At 42.5% G+C, this 18623-nt stretch overlaps 1 long non-coding RNA gene across 1 annotated transcript in view; it reads left to right on the forward strand.

Annotated features, from left to right (window-relative positions):
- LOC309379358 overlaps positions 1–18623 on the forward strand; it is a 150147-nt gene that overhangs the window by 97180 nt on the left and 34344 nt on the right. The window contains exon 5 of the long non-coding RNA XR_014172443.1: positions 759–856. This is a non-coding gene — a long non-coding RNA (uncharacterized lncRNA). The remainder of the gene's footprint in view (positions 1–758; positions 857–18623) is intronic.

Raw genomic sequence — 18623 nt, forward strand, 5'->3', positions numbered from 1 at the left:
GTCTGTCAGGCCACCAGGAATTTGGGTGGCAGATGGTTGTTCAGATAGTCTGGCACTGCAAAGGGGATGCCTGGTGACTAGTTCCCCAGACTGGGGGAGAGCTGCAGATTCAAGAGAAATGGCTAGAGGAAGAGTCTATCATCTATCATCTATCTATCTATCTATCTATCTATCATCTATCTATCTATCTATCTATCTATCTATCTATCTATCTATCTATCTCTATATCTATCTATCAAAGTGTGGCAGTTTCAATCCCTAGCATCCAGATATGGCTAGGAAAGAATCTTTACTGAAACCCTGCAGAGATACTGCTAGTTAGTGCAGACCACACATTGCAATAGTGCCAAGTTCTCTACTATTTTTAGAATGACTTCAGAGATTGTCCTAACATTAAATCATGCCAAAATTGTTGTTGTTGTTGTTGTTGTTGTTGTTACCCATTGGGGTGCTATTGCGTTATTATGCATGTATTATACCTGAAGTTTTGAACTGCCTTGGGCTAGTGTTCGCCTGAGTGAATATTGCTGAAACCTCATTGCAATGCTGTTGTTTGCCATCAATCCTATTTTGTTTTCTGCTGTTTTCTTTTTTGAAAGTTTGTTTTGCTGTCTAATAAAAGCCAGTCCCGCTTTGACTTGAGCTTATTATCTATTACTACCCTCCACCTTTCCTTTGCAAGGGAGGTGGCAATCTGTTCTCTTTTTCTCCACCCGTTTAAAAAAACCTTTCATAATCTTTGCTCTCTCCATCCCCAGATTTCAGAAATCGGTGACTATTATGTAACAGATGGTCTGACAGACCTCCGACTCTTTGACGTGATGGCTTGCTTGGTGTAGAACATAGCGGCAGTGGAGTAAGTATTCAGAAAGATAGACGCTCATGAATTTTAACTCTCTCATGACAAAGGAATTCAAGGGGGCAAGGGCTGATCTATCAGTTGCCGAAGTAATTAAAAGACTTAGATGGCTCTCTAGGACAGAGTATCCCTTCACTGTTACAGGCTGTTTATACTGGATTAGCCTTGTCCATGCCCCATTCATCTATATATGAATAACTAGAACAAAACAATGGGCCAGCCTTAATCCAGAAATTGATACATTCCAACAAGCACCAGTCAGGGCTGTTCTTTTAGTTGTTAATGAAATGTACAGTGTGACATCAAGATGGGGCATGCCACAGCAAAATGAGTAGCCATTTTGATTGCTGCTTTTGATACTCTCGCTTAATTGCCATAGTTCCAGTGGTGTAAAATCCACTTTTCTAATACTAATTGGGATACTGAGGTTTTTCCTTATTAGCTTTAGCAGTTGAGAGACACAACAGCAGCAAAAGTTGGACCACTTTCTGGTGGTGAGAAAGAATGAAAACTTTGCAAATGCACGAGTCACACCAGGCTCTTTCTTCTGCTTACCCTGGATAGTCATTCTGTCACTTGTAAGGGGTAGTAATATGCTTGTTTCCAGAGTTGTGGGCAAGGCAAATGCACCTTGTCAAGGGTGAGGAACCTCAGGTCTGCAGGGTCAAAAGCTGCTCTCTCTATGTCTTTATCTAGCACTTGAGACTCTTCCCAGGCCACACCCTCTCCTAAGACCACAACCCTCACCAGCACTGCTATGCACTGTCTTGGGGTGCTTTTTCCTGGCTGAAATGTTCCTGTAAACTGTGGCAATGCATCTTGCTTGCCTGGGTGGAGGATGAAGATATATGGTTGGGTGAGGGTATAAATACAACTGATGGTTGTGTGGCTTGAATGCACCTGACTATACAAAGGTAAGAATCACATGCATTTCACTTCTGCCTGGCCCTGCATGTGGCCTCCGGAGGCTTGCCCACAAGGGAATTTGACCCTCTGCCTGACAAAGGTTCCCAGCCCCTGGTATAGGTGGCTTCCTACACACCACAGCTTAAAGGGTCTCAGGTACCAGGGTTTGGAAGGACCTGTGCTTGAGAACGTGAAGGGCTAATGCCAGTCAGGATAGACTGGACAGGTCACTTTTTTGACTAAACAACTTGGTATAAAGTAAAGTGATCCCATTTCACTTCTTGTCTAAGGAAGGGCATTAGTTGCCCAAGGTCCCTTGATGCCTACCAGAAACATCATAGAAGGCACATGGAGACTCCATAATGGTGTAGAAGTGCAAGGCTTTAATGGGTAGCCATCTCCAAGACAATGGGTAGCCATCAGGGCTGCACCAGAATAGAAGTGCTGAGTTGTCCACCTTTCTTATTGGAGCAATGCCAGTGTCACGCTGAATCTGTCCTTGCGCCTGCAAAACCTTACTCTGATTCTGCTACCAATAACCCTGCCATGTTATTCCTGTTCAGGGCTCACCCTCTGAACCCCACCTAGGCTCCAAAAAACTACTATATTTTACAGGGGCATTCTGATATCTAGGGCAAATGGTGCACAGCACTGTATAAATTAAAAGTAAAAGTAGAACGTAAGCAGAATGTAAGCAGAGTAAGCAAGGCTCTGTTGGATTCTTCTTAATCATCCTCTGTAAGGTGGATAGGAAGTTCTTTGTATATTGGCACACTTCACTGTCAGTTTTGTTTCATCAGAGATGGTTCGCTTTTCATATTCTCTTATTCAGATATCTGTGATTTGTGGAAAAGAAAACTATACTTTTCTCCGTTTTGTGTCTGGTACTAGTACCTTTGTAGCTGAATAACAGAGAGCTCCTTGAGTTTCAGCTCAAACAGAGTGTGTGCAGTCATACCCTTTAACAACACAGTGATTCCTTTGGAGTAAGAGAAGAGAAAACAAAATAATAATGATTTTAGACTAAATTTTCAATGATTTGAAAGACACACGTCCCAAAGTTTTTTACCCTCTGCACAGTAAGTTGGGAATTCTGGGTTGTATTCTGCAAGGGCATAGTGCTTCTAGAAGGCCTTCACTCCTGCAGTGGGACTATTCCTCCACTATTCCCCCAGTGCTTCCCAAACCTGCTCTGGATTCCACCCCACAAGGTCTGGAGCAGTTCTGGGGGAGTGTAAGGGTACATTGTGTGGGCACTAGAAGTTCCATTGTGCAAGCAGCAGTCATTCCATCAGTGTGATTCCTTTGTTGGGCAGAATGTTAAACAGAGGGGGCACCAAATAAATTTACTTAACAGCGCTTAGTAACAACAGGGTAAGAAGCAATTAAGAGTCAGTATTCCAGACATAGCCAGAATTAACAGCGTTTCAGTCAGGATGCCAAAAGAAACAGAACAGATAATGTGCCTGTTTCTTTCCAGAAGGCATAGGAAGAACCAATATGGTTTCTGCCATTCTTGAGATATCCAGTTCTCATAAAAATATAGGCAGCTGGTCAGACCACTGATCCATCTAGCTTAACAATGCCTACACTGTTTGGCAGCAGCTCTCTGGGGTTTCAGACAGGGAACAAATCTCAGTCCCACCTGGAAATGCCAGGGATTGAACTTGGAACCTTCTGCATGCAAAGCAGATGTCCTGTCACTGAGCTACGACCCAGTTCAAGGGACAGCCTTACCACTTGGCAGAATGAGGTGGATGCCACAGGCAGCCAATGCTGAAGCAGGGGCATGGGAGTAGTGGCAAGATGTTGGGGACAGAGCTGTGTATGCTACTTGGCCTGCCCTGCATCTGTAAGTGCAGTGAAGGATACTGTCCCTGTATTGAAGTAAGACTCAAAACTGCCAGTCAAGTCAGTTTCTGTCCACAGGGGTAGAGGAACAGCATCTTGTCCTTCTCAGGCAGCAGAATGTCTTAGGCCGGCCCTGTCAGGTTCTAGACTCGATCAAGCTACTCTTGCCAAGTGCTTGTTATTTTTATTTTTTTAACTTTAGGACCAACACAGAAAGGAATAATCCAAGTAGATTTTTTTAAAAATCATCATCATCACCATCGTCAAGGCAAACAGAGGTTGTTCATGGGCTGCCCTATGATTCAGATGTTCCAGCCTGTGGATAAACAAAGCTGCGAAATAAAGGTCATTTTAATCAGGCATTACGTGAAAATTACCTGAGGGCAAATAAATGCAAGTATCAGATTCTTATCAGATCCCTGGGATAATAATAGCCGCGTCACTGGGGAGAGTCTGTTAGTGTTGGCCCACTGGGTCATATAACAATGCAAACGCTCCCTTTGGCTTCCCACTGCTGTGACCCGTCCATCTGCTTCTCTCTGGCCATATGTCAGAGAACTATCAAAGACTACAAACATCTGAGTTTTATGCATCTGAATGTTCTTCAGTTTTCATTGAAGCTTCATAGAAATGCTGCTGCTCTGAAATTCTTCTTTCATAAAAGGGCTTTTTGTACTTTTAAGTTGAGTGTTAACATTCTAGTACCTGTATTGATATTATTAGGAGTTGTATTTGCATAGAGTTGCTGTAACGGCTTGTAGCTGAGCCCAGGAAAGTTCGCCCAATGCACCATTATCACTTTATTGTGATAATTTTAAAGTCACATCTTGGGGAGAGAAAACAGATGGAAGTGTGTGTGTGTGTGTGTGTGTGTGTGTGCGTTTAGTAGCAGCACTAATATGAAGCTCATAGTAAAAAACTAAATGGTTTCAGTATCAAAAATATCATAAAAGATTAAAATGTTTTCCAAGGAAACAGAAAATGTGTGACTCAAAAATTTAAAAAATTAAAATACCTCCGGACTCTCTATTCTAGAGCTAAAATTTAAAGCAAGCCATTCTCTGGAGCATATTGTGAACAGGCAGTTTTACAAGTTGTAACGGAGCCACACAAAAGTAGTAGATGGAAAGACAATCTTTGTTGGGCTATAAATGCAGTGTGTAGTTACATTGTATTTAAGATAACTCTGTTAAAGTTCAAATTCAGATTTCACGCATTCACACAAGTACTGTACCCCGAATAAGTTTCTTTAAAGGCAAATCTAAAGCTTCATGTAGGAGTTATTTTGCTCATTCGGTTCATTGTGTGCTCAATGTTATAAGTCCCATGTACTTTTATGCAAGCATCTAGAGCAGGGGTGAAGAATTTACCACCTGCCTGATATTGTTGGACTACAAATCCCATCATCCCTCACCACTGGCCTTGCTGGCTGGGGCTGTTGGGAGCTGGAGTCCAACAATATCAGGAGGCAGGTAAAGGTAAAGGGACCCCTGACCATTAGGTCCAGTCATGGCTGACTCTGGGGTTGTGGCTCTCATCTCGCTTTATTGGCCAAGAGAGCCAGCGTACAGCTTCCGGGTCATGTGGCCAGCATGACTAAACCTCTTCTGGGGAACCAGAGCAGCACATGGAAACGCTGTTTACCTTCCCACTGGAGCGGTACCTATTTATCTACTTGCACTTTGATGTGCTTTCAAACTGCTAGGTTGGCAGGAGCAGGGACCGAGCAACAGGAGCTCACCCCGTCACAGGGATTTGAACTGCCGACCTTATGATCACAGCAAGCCCTAGGCTCTGTGGTTTAACCCGCAGCGCCACCCGCGTCCCTCCATATCTGGAGGTACACAGGCTTAAATGGACTAGTGACCCATCAATTTTATCCCTCCCTCTAACTGTGAGTTAAAATGTTAACCTCACTGAAGTGGTATGTAATACAGTGCCAACTTCTTCAGTTAAGAGAATGTGTGTGTACAAGTTTTGGTCCCAAATAAACGCAGCTTTCCAAACCTTTGAAACTCACCTGTGCTGTTCCTCCCGGTAAAAGTATTCTGCTGCCTTACTTTCCAGCTTCTTTTATCTGGCTGAGTTCTCTCTGGGTACCCAGTCGGCCAGGATACATTAGAAGACCTCTAGAATCTTTCCTTATGAATCCATTCTCTTTTTAACTACTACAAGCATCCTTTCATATTTAAATCTCAGAGCCTATTTATAGTTTCCAATAGTCTTAATGTGAGTTCAGCCCACCAAGGGGAAATCTGGACAGCAGTAAATACATGAGGGTTCAGCTGAATTACCTTTCAGAGGGAAAAAGCCATTATTATGGTACACTGCAATCTAATTTATCCGAATGCACTAAATTGGAGCAGGGGAAGAGAGGGGAGCAGAAAATCAGATATTTGGATGTGTGTTACAGTGAAACAGGCTTATATGGTGGTGGGAGATGCAAAACAGATTCAGGTACTTTTGCTAGAGCTGAAAAAAAATGTTGCACACCTTTGAGATTCATCAAAACTTCAGAATTCAGTTTCAGCTTTTTGAATTTCAAGAACAACCTCATTTCAAATCCCACAGTTCCGATTTCATTCTGGGGCCCTTAGAAGCAAATGTTCCTGGTGTCTGTGTTCCCCAGGTCCCCTTCCCTTCTGCACCCCAATGCCACTGTTCTCATGATTTCTGTCCCCCACCCTGCTGAAGGGTAAATGTTAAAAAGTGCAAATCCTGGCTGTACTGTAGGCTTCACTCTCTAATACATTCATTGGAACCCACATTATTATTGGGGCCAGGGGAGGATGAAGGGGTGAAGCATATGCTGCCCAGATGACAAGACCCCACTCTTGGCCTCACTGATGCCGTCCAAAGGAAAGCAGAGCAATACATTTGGCAGCAGGAGTTGCTGGAAGGAGGGGTACAAGGCGCCATCCAACTACCTTAAAGACTTCACTCCAGATTTGTGTAGGGTTTACTTCTTAGTCTCTTCTTTTCCCAAAGACATCCCAACAAGGCAGTGGAGGTTTAGGACCAGATTTTTCCTTCTCTAGATAGGCTACTTTCCCAGGTTGACAAGCCCCATCTGCCCCTCACTTCCCTATACAGTATGTGCAGAAACCTCCTTCTTGACTGTTGGACCCACAATCTGCTAGACCCTGTCTTTGCATGCAGGGGAAGTCCCTAACTCAGTGTGTGTGTGTGTGTGTGTGTGTGTGTATCCCAAAGATTGTTCAATTTGTATGAAATACAGCTGGGTTCTGTGGATTTTATTCAGGCACTGTAATATTTACTCTTGACTCCCTGAATGGCTTAGGACTGTTGGTTTACCCAGCACACTTTGCCCTGGGATCGCCACTGGTGCTCACTGGTGGCAGTTCTCCAAGTTCTCTGGCAAATATATCTCTCAACTTGGTTATCTAAGGTTATCTTGAACTAGGGAGGGCAAGAATTGATCATGGGATGTAAAGCAGGAATAGGGAGCTGGAGATGCTGCAGATATTGTTGGACTACAGCTCTCTTCATTCATGAATGTTGGCCATGCTGGCTGGGGCTGATGGGAGATGGAATCCAGCAACACACGGAGAGTCACAGGTTCCTCATCCCTGATGCAAAGCATATGATCTACCACTGAGTTGTATTTTCTGCCCTTGAGTTGACTGGATTGTTATTGAAGGTCTGTTCTTGGTTGTGATTAACCCAATCAAATGGGTGGGGTACAAATAATAAAAAATTGTTGTTGTTGTTACTGACTACACAAAGGGTGGAAAGTGGAGTCCATGGTAAAAATCAAAGATATTTGTTATTGCTGGCATGAATAGATTCCATTTTCAAGATCAGCAATTTTGGGATGTTCGCCTTCTACAGCCTTATGAAGTTTTAAAGCAGCTGTTCACACATCTCTACGGATTTTCTGCGGATGGGTGGCAACAGCTATTCTTTGGGACTGATTAGTTTGTTTAGTTCTCTCTCTCCCTATACTAACTCGTTAAAAAAAATCATCAGGATCAGTAGTGTGTTCTTTCTGATACAGTTACTCTCTGATACTGAATGGCTGTGAAATCTGTAAGGCCTGGGGAGACGAAATCACTGTTGCTGCTCTTCAGTGATCTCTGTACTACCACCACTCCAGTCTATGTGTATGTATCAGCCCGCCTGTCTTTGTGTGCACATGTGCAAACGGATCTCAACAGAAGGTTTTGACCTTACAGCTCTCAGAAGGTTGGCCAACACCAAATGTGGCCCTCAGGCCCATAAAAGTTAACCATCCCTTTTGTATATGGTTTTGTTTTGTTTGTTTATCATTCATTTTACCAAATATCAGTGCAATCTTATACAAATCTTTTCTGACACAAGTCCAGTTGAGCTCAATAGGACATACTCCCTGGTAAAAAAGGAGTATAGGATTTCAACCTTTTCCATTGTTCAGTCAGCCACATTTCTGGCTCCAAGAACATACCACTGACAGCTGCATAATTCGGATTAATTCTTTTTATGAAGTTGTGTAATCTCATTTTACAATCAAGAGGTTGCACTTCCCCTATTTCCTAGGACTAATGTTTTCTACTTTAGAATGTTGGTTTTACTTATTGGATCCAACCTTTCTTTGAAGGAACTCAGGGCAATACTCAGGGATAATTCACAGGATTATCTTGTTTTTTCCTCACTCTACAAGGAGCCTATGAGGTGGGTTCAGCTGAGGGATAGTGGCTGGTTAAACAGCCTCCTGCTTCTACAGTGCTTGAACTGTATTCATTTTTAAAAAGAATTTGTTCTAATTCAAGTTCACCTTGTTCAAAAAGGAACTAGCTCAGTTCGTGTTCATCCTAATGAAGCTTGTAGTTCATAGAAAGTTCATCCTTGGCAAAAAAATAAAGTAAAGTAAAATAAAATAAACCAGCATGTTCTTCATTATTTCATTCATTCAATTTATATTCCACTCTTTATTTCAAAGTAGTCATGGATGGTAAACACTCACTAAAACAATATAATTAAAAACAGTTTTTTTTTTTTAAAAAAACTGTAATAAACCACTGTGCAAAAACCACTTTTGTATAGGGTACAAAAGTAAATCAGGGGCCACCACCAAGTGGTAATATGTTTGCCAGACAGAATGTGAACAGATGATGTTTTCCCTTGGTGCCAAGGAGAAACAGATACAAGACACTATTTTAAATTTCCCATGTCCCCCTGCTGTTGTGTCATTATGGGAATTTTAAATACACCTGTGTGAGGCCAGTGGGACCTCAGAAGCTGACCAAAGCATGGGGTGCTGATCTCAGAACTGGTTTGAACCCGGGCCAACTAACATTCTATCCACTGAAAGTGCAGGTGCCAGGTTTAAAGCATGACCGCACAGTTACAAAATGGAGGAAGAATGACGGGCTTAAACCTATGAAGCTCACTTCTCTGGGTTTCATATGTAACTTCATGTTACAAAATCAGCAGGTACATTATACACCCACTTGCTGCATACTATTGTGCTTTCTGAAATGCATGTACCTAGAGATAAGGCCAATCATTAGCAGTGGGTGCGTGGGTGGGGTCACATGGTCTAAAAATTTGAATCCTTCTCACCCATCAAAACATCTACATGTTGTACACATGGCAAACCTGCTTCTTTTGTAATGTTGAAATGGCTGATACAGTAATGTATTTCCCCCAGAAAATCAGACTAAGGGGTCATGGTGGACGTGAGCAACCAGGATTCGAATCTCCACTTGGCCATGAAGCTCACTGGGTGACTTTGGGCCAGTCACTGCCTCTTAGCCTAACTTACCTCATAGGGCTGTTGTAGGGGGTGAAATGAAGACGGGGAGAATCATGCATGCCACCTTGAGCTCCTTGGAAAAAATGGTGGGACTAATAAAATGTAATGTAACGTAATCCAAGATTTCTTCTCTTACCTTGTACTATTTATGTTGCAAAAAGGTTGCAGGAAGCAGTAGTAAAGTGTGTGGGTATGCACACGCGCTTGTGTATTTAAATCTGCAAGCTTGATTCCAGGAATAGGCACATTTAACACAGCACAGGCTCTGTTCAAATGCAGTATTTCTGAATACACAAAAGAAACTCTATTGGCTCAAGCCAAGAGAAGATGCAAGCTTGAGCTCGCTCAGAGCTGAGTAATGCTATCTTGTCAATAGGAATTGCCTTGAGTCTCTATCTGTTTGGCCACGCTAACTAATGATCATTTAACTGTACTGTCAGTTCTGTTTAAATTTGAGTGTTGCCAGTTGCTTCCTTCACCCGGCCAGCCAATGAGAGCTGGGCAAGTCATTCATGCATGCTGCTGCCCCAGTGGCTCTGAGCCTATAGCAGCCCAGTTTAATAGGGCATTCAGAGCTCATTAGCAAGGAAACACATCAGGAGTGACCGCTCCAGTACCACACGTTGCAACTAATAGCCTCGCTGAACAGAATCGTTTCTGTTTCTGCTCACTTGTTGTTGAGTCCTTTCTGTGTCAACAAGTGGTCATGTCGGCAGGAGCCCGGCCATTCTGCCCAACAGTTTTATCCGTTGCTCTCCCGAGCCAGACTTGTGTCCTCCTTCATTGTTCGGCCTACAATGGAGCATGAGCAATCACAAAGGCTTCACAGCCATTCATCATCAGCTCACAGATTCGCCCGAGCAATATTGCCTGCCAAACGCTCAGGCCATCGTGTTGGCACAGTGAGCGAGTGAGTGAATGAATACCCATGAAATACAAATAGTTTCACAACTTGCACTTTTTTGTATGTGTGGCTCCGATGGCATGACAAGGAGGGACAGGAGCACAAGGAAGCTCTGGCTGGAAAAGGGAAGATTCAGGAGGAGAGAGGGAAGCAACTTGGAAAAGGAAAAGGAGAGGCAAAGCTATTGGAGGTGGAACGCACATTGTGGGCCAAAATAAACTTGAATTGATTTCTTTTTATGACAGGTGCCATTGAGCCAGAGCTTAGCACTGTGAAATATCACTGATTTAAACAGGCATTTAACTCTCTGCCACAGAAACCAGCTGGATCTCAAACTGTTGGCTTGAATTCTGTTAGGGCTGCGATCCAATTAACAGGAATCTTAAGAGGCCACTCCTAAACATGTTTACTTAGACATCAGTACTAATACTCTCAGGTACGTATGCATAGGATCGCAACAGTAGCCTATTACTCATATGAATTTTAGTCAATTGGTAGCACAATCCTATTTGTGTTCACTCGGAAGTCTCACTATGTTCAGTCGGGCTAACTTCCTGGTAAGTGCAGTATTGCTGGAAGAAGAAAGCATACTTTGTTTTTCAATTAAGCACATGTTCTTTGAAGCACCACACACAAACACACAGATTAATTGGGGAGGGGAGACATTTTCATGTTAATAAACAGTTTTGTAATAAATTAATTTAGGCCGCAGTCCTACCCAATGCCCTGATGGGCTCTCTCTGTGGGGAAAAGTAATATTGAGCCCTTCCATCCTATTCTGTATTTTAAAAACTATTTCCCTCCCATTGGAAATGAGGAGAGTGGACTGTGCCAGTACCAGAGCTGGTGCAGTTTCCTCCCTGATCTGGGGCTGTATCAGGGGAATGGAAAGACATTAACATTGTTGGATCCATCCTTCACTCTTGTACACTCTTGGCATGTTCCTTGGCAGCTCTAGCCACTGTCAGAAAGGGAAATGCAATGGCATAGGCTGTTGGGTCTATTGACTAAAAGCTGGAACCCTACAATTTATTGGTTTGGACCCAGATTTCCTGTGAGTAGAGTGATACTCATGGGATACTTCTTCTAGAGGAAAGAGGGAAGGAATTTCATTTTAATTCAAATTGGGTCATGGCTGCGCATGATAATGATAATGAAGGAGAGCCCACAACCTCCTGAAGGAATCTGTTCCACTGTTGAACAGCTCTTGCTGTCAGAAAGTTCTTCCTGCTGTTTAGTTGGAATCTCCTTTCTTGTAACTTGAAGCCGTTGGTTCCAGTCCTACCCTCCAGAGCAGAAGGAAACAAACTTACTTCATCTTCTGTGTGACAGTTCTTTAGATAGTTGAAGATGGACTGCAAGAAGATCAAACCTATCCATTCTTAAGGAAATCATCCCTGAGTGCTCACTGGAAGGGCAAATCCTGAAGCTGAGGCTTTAATACTTTGGCCACCTCATGAGAAGACTCCCTGGAAAAGACCCTGATGTTGGGAAAGATTGAGGGCACAAGGAGAATGGGACACCAGAAGACAAGATGGTTGGACAGTGTTCTCGAAGCTACTAACATGAGTTTGACCAAACTGCAGGAGGTAGTGGAAGACAGGAGTGCCTGGCGTGCTCTGGTCCATGGGGTCATGAGGAGTCGGACACGACTAAACAACAACAACAATCATATATCCTCTCATTTGGTCTTTATGTGGGCTAGCTTACCAGAAATGGCCAGAAATTGATTTTGTTTTATCGAGGAATTTAATCTTACCAAGTATACTAGTAGCTTTTAAAACTGAGACATAGTTTTGCTATCTAGAGGAGAAGTAAGGTGATGATCCTATATATACTTGTGTGGAGGTAAGCCTCACTGAATTCATGTGGGACTTACTTCTGAGTTAGACATGCATAATGTTGCATTACATATCTCAGAGAAATTAAGTGCTTGACTTAACAACTACTCATTTATCCCTACTAGTTGGGGTGACATCTGGGAACTTGATTCCATCATGCCCACATTGACAGCCATTTCAGCTGAACCAGTGAAACTTGCTACACTATGTGAAGAATATGTGTCAACAAAAGAAAAACCTACAAGAAAATAAAGTCATGCTCAGAGCTCTGGCCATTGTTGACTAGCCCACATTTCATAGGCGAGTTAGCTAAAGAATAGCTGTCTCTTGTTCGTCAATCTGCCATTTAACCACAGCATATGGTTTTTGTCTTGGGATCATGCAACATGTCACAAAGGAACAGACAGTGGACAGTTACTAGGGAGTCTTTGTATGCTTTGGAGGGCAAAGGAAGATGGTATTTTAATAGATTTCCCTAGAGACCTCTTAGAGCAGTAATCTAATTGCTGAAATCAAATTTGGGACCCTGATCACAAATCATTACCTTGTCTTTTAGCCATCTATCTTTCTGTTGTTCAAACAAATAACATGCATATAGACATTCATTAGTGTTGTTCCTTTCAGGATATGTGTGTGTGCTTAACCAGCGACTCCTGCTAATGATGGGTGAGTGACCAATTGTTTAAAAATGGGGGGGGGGAGCAAGTTTGCTTGCACTTCCTAAAACACCAATACCAATGCTGTTTGATTGTTCCGCTTACTGAGGGTAAAAAATGCATGCATTTGCATGACATTTGCATCCTGATACTTTCTGCAGCTTTAGGTGCCATGACATGAGCAAAGGCTTGCAATGTGTCTCTCATTCCAGAAATTCTGCCATGTTGGCCATTTCAAAACTTTAATTGGTTGTGATGATCAGGATGCCTCCAGAGAATGGTGGGATCAGGCATTTCCTCAGGACCCAAGACTGGCAAAGGGCCAATTTCCCCAGCAGTGGCACCATTTCTACTTACACGAAGCATGACTGCATGCTACATGAGACTGCATGAAATAAATCTCATGCATGCTCCTCTTCTAGGTTAATACATCTGAGGCACCTGGAGGGTTGCATTTGGTCCCTGGAGTTATAAAAATGCAATACAAAAAATTAGAATCTAGCAGCTTTTATGCAGATCTGTGTCCTCTTTTGAGAGCGGTGTAAGAGTCTACCCTAGGTCCAGGGAGGTTGGCATCTAGAGACTTTTCTATTTTGCCTACTTCCATATTGCACCTAGCTTCTTCTGCGATTGGGCCAAACATTTATTTTAAAAGATGGCCCTGAAGTATTTGGTATGTCTTAACCCGAAAGTGCTTTCTTTAATTCAAAGAAGAAGAAGACAAGGCCGTAACCACTGGTATGTCTTTCACCCATTAAACCAAAGAAAATACATATTTGTATTAGAAGTGTAAAGATAGTGGTGCTGACTTTGTGCATGCTTGGGGGGGGGGTTTGATTTCAGAGTATTGGAAACAAGTTGTAAAGGAGATTTATAAGATTACAAATTATTGCTTGCCTACAGGTTCACTGACTTTACAGCTTTGTCTGTTTAGAGATGTGAAACCTAATGGGTAATGTATTGATTGCAGTTGGAATGTTTCTAATGAGGAACTGGAAAAAGAAAGAAAGAAAAAGTGCTGTTGTAGCTTGACTGTCTAGTGAAATGTGTGTGCAGGTGTTGCCTGGAGGAAGCAGATTGTCTAGATCCATTTCAGCCTGATTTCAGACCAGGTTTTAGCACTCAAGCAGCCTTGGTCACTCTGATTTATGACCTTTATCAGGAAAGAGACAGGAGGAGTGTGACCCTGTTTATTTTCCTTGATCTCTCACTGGCACACAGTATGCTGATGGCACACAGCTCTCCTCTTTCTCCATTCAGGAGAGGCCGTTAAGCTGTTGGATGGGTGCCTGGAATCAGTATTGGGCTGGATAGGGGCTAATAAAATGAGGCTGAATCCTAATAAAACAGAGGTTCTGTGGCTGGTTGGTTCCCATGTCCAGGAATTAGATGGGCCACCTGTTCTGGGAAGGGTTGCACTCCTCCAAAGGAACAGGTTCCTAGTCTGAGAGTAGTCCTGGATTCCAAAATGTCACTGGAGTTCCAAATGGCTTTTGTGGCAAAGAATGCTTCTGTCCAGCTTAGGCTGGTTCACCAATTATATCTGTTCCTTGGACTGGGATAAGCTGCCCTCAGCTGTCCATGCAGTAGCCTCTTGGGCTACTGCAGTGGGCTCTTGTGGGTCCATGCTTGAAGATGTCCTAGCCACACCTGGTGCAGTATGCAGCTGCCATACTAGCTGGGTGAGTGGGTCAGCAATGGGGCCATGTGTCACAGGTTCTGAGAGCACTCAACTAGTTGTCCGTGAGCTATGAGACCCACTTCAAGGTGTTAGTATTAGCATACAAAGCCCTAAATGGAATGGGACCTAAATACTTAAAACAGCATCTCAATCAGTACCCCAGCCCCTACAATTGGCAGGGGAGGTCCTGTTGCTGTCCCTGACCTGTGGCAGAGCCTTCACAGTAGTGGTTCCCCAATTACAGAACGCCCTCCCTGTTGAGGTGTGTCTGTCTCCCTCATTATCAACATTTAGGAGAAATTTTAAAACATTCCTGTTTACCCAGGCATTCTCTCAACTTTCAGATAATTAGCTGAGAGGATATGTGACTGTTTTTAGATGTTCTTAATTTTTGAAAATGTTTCAAATGCATTGTGTTTTGGGGAGGAAGGGTGTGAAAGGTACTTAATGAATAGTATTAATAATCATATTAGATTACTCGTATAAGGCAACCCCTGATTTGTGCAGGGGTTGCATTTTGGGTCATCATGCGCAATGGCAGAGTGCACATAAACCTGCTCCACCCCCTTATGTCCCCACCCTAATCTGCCCCCCCTTTCCAGCCAGTTCTGGGTCGACGCAATGTGCATGGTCCCCTAGCCACACATCAGTTGGATCCACGTACATCGGTCATTGCCTGTAAAATTAAAAGGCTTTGACCTCACTTGCTCACTCACTCACTCACTCACTCACTCACTCACCAGAGGTATCATATTTGTTAGAGTAGATGTAGGAGCCTTTACCCTCCTGATATTCCTAAACTACAACTTCCCATCAGCTCCAGAAAGCATAACCAATGGCCAGAGATGATGAGAGTTGTAGTTCAGGTGTCACCTGGAAAGCTACAAGTTCCTCACACCTGAACCAGAGCACTTAGCATTTAGATCCTGCACAGGCCAAAGCACACCAGTTACTGGAAAAACAGTTATTTCCTGGCCACGCAAAAGACTGGAATTTGGCATACACCTCGCCCACAATATACTGACAGTTTAAAAGGTAAATGCTCATATACCCCCCCCCCAATGGTTGTCTGAAGTTTTTCCATTGAGCTTTGCTACCATAAGCCAGGAAGCTAAATTTATTATAGTAACCAGAAGCGGCCCTTCAATAATCTGAAAGGGAGACTTCTGGAAGTCTGTGCCCTCAAAATAGTGGAGTAAAAGGTATTTTCAGGCCAACAGAAATTTTAAATTTAGCATGCACATGTTTCAAGATGCACTGATTAGTAGGAACATCTGATAATGAGGGTTTGCTTTTTTGAAATCTAAAGGCTAAGAAGGTTTACTTTGTAATGGGGGCCCAGCATTCCAGCACAGGGCAAGTATGGTAATGGTTTCCTGCTTGGAATCTTCTGTCACCTCTGCTTTATACAATCATTGCCTTCAGAAGCAGTGGAAAAGTCGAATAAACAAACAGATAATATTTTTTGTCTTTCAAAAGTTGTAGTTTCTTAAAGGGAGGAATGCTAAAGCAGAGATATTGCCTTATTATTGATCTTCGTAACTCACTAATGGAATTGTTTTGGGCTGAAGGGCAGGGTAAAAACAAAATCTTCAAAAATATCTAATTAGCAGAGGTGAACATGGCATTACAAGTTTTCTTAATGAATCAGGCTCAATTTTTCTCCAGTTTGGTGAACTGTTGTTGAAGTCATGAGGGGTGTCTATGTGTGTTAAATAATTAAAATGTCTCTTCGTACCACGTAGCTTCTATGCCTTCATATTGAGCTGCGGCATTTAGTTTCCAATACTGCCTTTCTCTTAACGTTGAAGTGTTGTAGGGTGGGAGGCAGGGGGAATGAAAGCTGAGACTCTCCCAGTTTTATTGTGAGCCTGATTTTAGAGCTAATAAAAGCCTACATCTTTGGTTGGTGAAGAAGACTTGTAGGCTATAGGAGCGGTAGTTGTGGAATTTTTTGATCTTCAAATTAGAGTGCTTTTTAATCAATCTTTTTTTTTTTAAAAAAAAAAGCTTTTCATTTGCCTTTCTAATTTTTCTTCTTCGTTGCAGTTAAATCCAGTGAAATTGTATATCCTTTTATTACCATGCCAGATACGCTAACATGAAATGGGCAATGGGTGCAGTAAATCAGAGAGGATTTACTGTCATCTCTGCGGAAGTGTTTGTTCTTGTATCTTTTCTTTCATTTTTTTTTTAAGTGGTGTTGAGCACAGGGCCAGGAAGGGGGTGGGGGGGTGGGGAGACGACTTCACAGTGGAGTAAACCTGAGACATAAATTCAAGAGCCAGACAGTTGAATGAACAGGATAATCGGGGTATTTTTGACAGGTGCGGGCAGCCTGCCTATAGCTGGCATATAATCATTACCATTTTAATAAGGCTCTAATAGGGGGGCTGATAATTCAATGGGGTGTGAAGATCCTAATTCAACTCCCAATCCCACATGAATGTGCTAGAATTTGTGGCCTTTGTTTTCTTCCTTTGTACCCCTGAATGCCAATAATTACTGGCTATAGATTAAAAAAAAAAAATTCTTAGAACTGGAAGCTAAATTAGCTCTCCTAATGCTGCACAAGAATGTCAATACTCATATTTTTTTAAAAAGAAGCAAGTGGGGTTTTTGTGTGTGTTGAGTTTGTGTGTGCGTGTGTGTGTTTAGTACACTTGTTGGTGCTGCAAAGGTTCTACAGCTGAAGAGGGTTAGCTTAGCGCATGAATAATACAACCACTGTTTCTAAAAACCATCAGGGGCTCCCTTTTCTTCCACCGGCAAATGTTATACATGCATCAAAGTGGTTGAATTGTATAATAGTCTATGTCTTGTAAAAAATGCAACTTCAGATGTCCCCAAATGCTGCATTGTTTGGCCAGTATTGATTTAACAGTAATTCATAGGGAGTTGCTGCTCCTCTGAACTTCACAGCTAATAAATGTGTGTCAAAAAGTAGTGACGCAAACTTTACTTGGGCAGTAGTCAGCCATGTGTATGAAGCAACTTTAAAAAATAAATGTTTGCAAAAGATACTCTTACCATCAAAATATTGCGTTAAATCATTGGAGGGCAACTATATTTCACTGCCAAAATGCCTGCAAAGAAGCTTGTATATTACAAGGTGCTCTAAAGGGGTACAATGCATTTTTAAAATTTCTTTATTGTGTTTAAAGCACTAAAATCCTGCTTTTTAACCTCAGGGGCCCCGTGAATAACATAAAATAACCATCGTAAAATACAATGCAACAAAGAAAGTACTGTAATACGGGCTCACTCACACTTTTGCTTGACCCAGATTTTGGTCGTTTTGTGTACTGATTCATTCCAAGGGGTCCAATAGCTTTTCTCAATCTTGCCCACTGAATTGAAGATCAGTTAAGCAAAATCTCATTTCAGATTTTCTGCACATCTGATAAGATCCGATTCAGTTGGTAAGATCAGTTTTTTGCAAAGCACAACCACAGAACAACGAGAAAGGTTTAACGACCTGGGGAAATTAATTGGTTAATAGTCTTATACAAAAGAGATGGTGCCAGACAAATCTCCCTAGGAAGAGAATATTCCACAAATGGGGCACCCCCAGAGAGGAGGCCCTATCACCAGTTAGTGCCTAACTTTGGTTGGTGGAGGCAATCAGATGAAGATCTTAACCAGTGAGCGAGGCTTCCTATGGAAGAAAGCAACCCTTCAGATCCACCCCCACATTTGCCTCTCTTCTGTGGGAGCCCTGTCTCGGGGGAGGGGAGCTTTGCCTTGACTTTAATAATGTCCCCAAATGCAACACTTTACTTTTTCCCATGGGAGAAAGTGAAGGGTTGCATGTGTGACAGTTGTGGAACAGGGGCTAAAACTTTTCTTTCTGCCTTTTGACCCCAGCAGCAATCCCAGTTATGGAGAATTAAAGCTTTTCCATATAGCCTAGAAGACTGTTCATTGGTCATGCTAGAGTGTGACTGAAGATTCAAAACAGGGCACTCAGCTACACAGCTGCAAATAAAATGTTTTAAATGTGTTGTAAAGTGCAATATGCATATGTGACACTAGATGGCGATAGTGAGCTATGCAAAATTCAATGTATTTTTCAAAATGATCACAGTGTTTTTTATATGTGTGGAAATTCCTCCTGGGAGGAGGGGGAGGATACCACTGGGGACTCTGAAGCAAAAAGGAATTCTTTAT

Source organism: Podarcis melisellensis (assembly GCF_964234715.1).
Source record: "Podarcis melisellensis genome assembly, chromosome: 10".
Taxonomy (NCBI): Eukaryota; Metazoa; Chordata; class Lepidosauria; order Squamata; family Lacertidae; genus Podarcis; species Podarcis melisellensis.